The sequence below is a fragment of the Camarhynchus parvulus genome, unplaced genomic scaffold (genome assembly GCF_901933205.1).
Source record: "Camarhynchus parvulus unplaced genomic scaffold, STF_HiC, whole genome shotgun sequence".
Taxonomy (NCBI): domain Eukaryota; kingdom Metazoa; phylum Chordata; class Aves; order Passeriformes; family Thraupidae; genus Camarhynchus; species Camarhynchus parvulus.
The window spans coordinates 1-4,670 of record NW_022148975.1 but is presented as its reverse complement, the minus strand read 5'-3'; the positions used below and the strand labels follow the sequence as shown (position 1 = coordinate 4,670).

The 4,670-nt window shown below is 64.1% G+C and overlaps 1 long non-coding RNA gene across 1 annotated transcript; it reads left to right on the top strand.

Annotated features, from left to right (window-relative positions):
- The first annotated feature begins 1,498 nt into the window (after positions 1–1,498).
- LOC115917197 lies at positions 1,499–2,458 on the top strand. The gene is made up of 3 exons (XR_004061685.1): positions 1,499–1,553; positions 1,838–1,900; positions 2,421–2,458. It is a non-coding gene; the product is annotated as an uncharacterized LOC115917197 (long non-coding RNA).
- The last annotated feature ends 2,212 nt before the right edge of the window (positions 2,459–4,670 follow it).

The following is a 4,670-nucleotide window of genomic DNA, read 5'->3' as shown; positions in this document are numbered from 1 at the left end:
AGCCTGGACTCACCTGTGCTGGCCCCGCCCGGTGGGCGTGGCCCCGAGGGCGTGGCCGCCCAGGTGCTGCACGGGGGCGGGGCCAACGCCAACAGCGCCAATCGCTGGTGGGACAAGACCCTGCAGGTGGGCGGGGCTTTGGATGGGGGCGTGGCTTCAGATGGAGGGCGGGTTTAACCTTTGTGGGCGGGGCCTCACCTGGTCGGGTGTGTTTGGGGGTGGGGTGAGATCTTGCAGGTGGGCGGGGCTTCATCTGGGGGCGGGGTTTTCCCTTTTTGAGGGGATTTTAAAAAATTTTTCAGCACAGTGGGCGTGGCCGACTGTCCTCACCTGCCCAGGTGCATCCAGGTGATGCAGGGCGTGACTTTCACCAGAATTTCCCATTTCCCTCGAGTTTTTGGGATTATTTTTTTAATTTTTGGGGGGTCTTTTTGGGGGTTCTTTGGGGGTTTGTTTGCGGGGCATTTTGGGTAAAAATGGGCGTGGCCAGGCGCGCTCACCTGCCCAGGTGAGTCCCTCAAGCTCAGGTGATTCAGGGCGCGGTTTTCACCAGAATTTCCCATTTTTCCTGGGGTTTTTTTTGTTTTGTTTTGTTTCGGGGAGGGATTTTGGGTAGAAATGGGCGTGGCCAGGCGCGCTCACCTGCCCAGGTGTGCCCTCCCCCCATGCCCAGCTGGTGATTGGCCAGGACGGCACCTGCGGCGCCCTCTGGGACCCGGCCGTGATCGACGGCGCCGTGGTGGCCGAGCTGCTCGACCACGCCCTGGAGCACAGGTGAGCCCGCGCGGTGGGCGTGGCTTTAGCAAACCACGCCCCCCTTCCCAAGCCTCCCCCACGCTCAGGTTGCGCGCTCTTCCCCAGCCGCCGCTTGGGCCCCGCCCCCTCCTCCGGCGAGGCCACGCCCCCTGCCCCGCCCCCCCCGCAGCGGCTCCGCTTCAGCGTGGGCCCCGAGATCGCACCTGAGGTGGAGCGGGCCAAGAAACACCTGGACAGGTGAGGGGGGTGGGAGGTGGGGCGTGGGAGGGGGTGGGGGAGGGGCCAGGCGTGACCACGCCCCTCGCCCCTCCCCCCAGCCTGGCGGCGGACGTGGACGTTCATTGCTTCAGCCACGAGGGCTTCGGGGAGGGGGCGGGGCCGCACGCCGAGGCCGTGGTGCAGGTGGGGCTGCAGGTGGCGTTCTACAGGTGAGGGGGCGGGGCCACGCCTGGGGAGGGGGCGGGGATACACCTGGGCAGGGGGCGGGGACAGGTGAGGGGGCCACACCTGGGAAAGGGGAGGGGGTGGGGTCACACCTGGGGACAGGTGAGCTCACCTGTGACCCTCAATGGGTCTGTCCAGGTGTGCAGGGCACACACCTGCCCCAGGTGAGGCTCCCCTTGCCCACCTGCCCCCCAGGTGACCCCACCTGTCCGCAGGGCCCACGGCTCGCTCTGTGCCACCTGCGAGCCGCTGTCGCTGCGCCCGGCCCTACCTGGCTGCACCGACCTGCTGGGCGCCTACCTGGGCCGCCCTGCCTGGCCCTGGCACGGGCGCTCGACGAGCCCGACGCGCAGGTGAGGGCACGGGGAGGGTGTGGCACTGGCCAGGTGTGCCCAGGTGTGCCCAGGGGAGGGAGTGGCACCATCCAGGTGGGCACAAGTGTGGAAAGGGGAGGGGGCACAGGAGGGCACAGGGGAGGGGCGGGGCTGGGGTGTGCCCAGGTGTGCACAGGGGAGGGTGTGGCACCATCCAGGTGGGCACAGGTGTATTCAGGTATGCCCAGATGAGGGCATGGCTCCACCCGGGTGCCCCCAGGTGCACCCAGGTGTGCCCAGGTGTGACCCAGGTGTGTCCCCAGCCCGAGGAGCTGCTGGCGCTGCTGCGCGAGGCCGTGGAGGCGCAGGAGAGCCGGACCCAGGAGGTGAGCGGGGACAGGTGGGCACAGGTGAGCCTGGGCGGGGCTCTGGGTGTGCCCAGGTGTGCCCAGGTGTGCCCAGGTGTACCCAGGTGTGTGGGTGTGACTCTGGGTGTGTCCAGGTGTGTTTGGGTGTGTCCAGGCGTGTGGGCGTGGCTCTGTGTGTGGCACTGGGTGTGCGCAGGTGTGCCCAGGTGTGTGGGAATTGTTCTGGCAGGGTCCAGGTGCACCAAGGTGTGTGCCCACCTGTGCCCAGGTGTGTGGGCGTGGCACTGGGTGTGGCACTGGGTGTGCCCAGGTGTGTGGGCGTGGCTCTGGGTGTGGCTCTGGGTGTGGCACTGGGTGTGCCCAGGCGTGTGGGCGTGGCACTGGGTGTGGCACTGGGTGTGCCCAGATGTCTGGGTGTGACTCTGGGTGTGTCCAGGTGTGTTTGGGTGTGCCCAGGCATGTGGGCGTGGCTCTGGGCGTGCCCAGGTGTGTTTCCCGGTGAGTGGGCGTGGTCACACATTAACCCTCACCTGCCCAGGTGCTCTCGGGCCAGGGGGCGGAGCGACACCTGCAGGGGGCTGCGCCCAGGGCGGGGCGCTGGCGGCCGGGGAGCCCCTCCCCGAAATCTTCCTGGACCCCGCCTACGCCCAGGCCACGCACTTCCGGCTCTGCACCCTGCAGGTAACCCCGGGACACACCTGGGGGGACCCTAAATCACCTGGGGAACCCTAAATTCCACCTGGGGATCCCCCAAATCCCAAAAAATCACCCCAAAATCCCCCAAAATCCCCAAAACATCCAAATAAATCCCCCAAAAACGCCCCCAAAATGCCCAACCCCCCCCCCAAAATCCCCCCAAAATCCCCCCAAAATCGCCCAAAATCTCCCCCAAATCCCCAAAACCACAAACCCCCAAATTGCCCCAATTCCTCCCAAAATTCCCCCAAACAATCCCCACAATCCCTACAAACGCCTGGAAACACTCCAAAAATCCCCCAAAATTGCCCCAAATCCCAAAATCCCCGCCAAATCCCCCTAAATCCTCCATTCCACTCCCAAAACCTCCCAAATTCCCCCAACATCCAAAAAAATTCCCCAAAAATCCCTAAAAATAATTCCCCAAAATCCCCCCAAATTTACCCTAAACCCCCCCCAAATCCCCCAAAATCCCCCCAAATCACCCAATACCACCCCAAAATCCCGCCAAGTAACCCCCCAAAAATCCCCCAAATTCCCCATAAACCCCAAAAAATTCCCCAAATCCCCAACTGCCCCCAGGTGCCCCCCGCAGGGCTCCTGGCTGCTCCGGGGTCCCCTGGTCCCGGACGGGTACGGGGTGGGGGTGGGGCACGTGCTGGCCCCGCCCCCCGGGGACCCCCGAGGCCCCTCCCCCACCGCGGGGGCGGGGCTTCGCGTGGCCGTCACCGCCTTCGCCTGCTGCAGCCACACCCAGGCCGCGCACCTGGGCGGGGCCATCCGGGGCGTGTTCGACCACCTGGCGGCGCTGCTCAGGGGGCGGAGCCTCGGCTGAGACACGCCCACATCGGGAGGACACGCCCACAGCTGGAGGGACACGCCCACACCTGCCAGGACACACCCACACACCCCCCCCAAAAATTGTACCTGGTATCTCCCCCACAAGGATGGAAATTGGGGTGAAAAGCGTCGGGTTTGGGAACGGAAATAAAAATAAAAGGTTTTGGATTCGTGGTGGTGGTTTTGGGGTCTGGGGGGGCTGCGGGGGGACAGGTGAGAATTTGGGGTCCAGGTGAGGATCTGGGGATCAGGATTGTTCGGAAGAAGCTCCAATCCAGGGAATCCGAGCCGTGATTTGAGGTTGGTCCCGGTCAGAATTTGGGGATCCGGCCAGGATTTGGGCTCAATCAGGCGCTGATCCAGCGAATCCAGGCCAGGATTTGGGGCTGAAAAGCTCCAACCGTGGATCCGGCCAGGATTTGGGGTCGATCCTGATGCAATCCAGGCCGGGTTTTGGGGGTCGATTCCATCCCCAATTCAGCAGAATCCAGGCCAGGATTTTCAGGATCCAGGCCGGGTTTTGGGGATCCGTGCTGATCCAATCCAGGGAATCCAGGCCAGGTTTTGGGGGATCCAGGCCGGATTTTGGGCTCCATCCTGATCCGATCCAGGCCGGGATTTGTGCTCGATCCTGATCCAATCCAGAGAATCCAGGCCAGGATTTGGGGGTCGTTCCTGATCCAATCCAGGCCAGGTTTTGGGGAATCCAGGCCCGGTTTTAGGGGATCCAGGCTGAGTTTTGGGCTCGATCCTCATCCGATCCAGTGGAATCCAGGCCAGGATTTGGGGGCTGATCCTGATCCAATCCAGGCCAGGTTTTGGTCTCGATCCTGATCCAATCCAGGCCGGGTTTTGGGGGCGGATCCTGATCCGATCCAGGCCGGGTTTTGTGCTCGCTCCGGCCCCTGCTCCAGCGGATCCAGGCCGGGTTTTGGGGTCCCGGTCCCGGTTCGGCCTCGGCCATGGCGGCCGAAAACCCGGTACGGAGCGGGGGGGGGTATGGGAACCGGGGGTCCCCAAAATTGGGGGCGGTCGGGGGATGGGGGGAGTTGCGCGCGACCCCTCCCCCACGGTGCTAAAAAAATAACCCGAATTGGGGAGAGGGGCAGGGGGGGCGGGGCGACCCAAAACGTGCATGGAGGGGGGGTGGGGGAGGGTGGGAAAACATTTTTCGGGGAATTTGGGGAGGGGGAAGGATGGGCATTTTGGGGGTGGGATGAGATTTTTTTTTTTTGGGGGATGGGAATTTTTG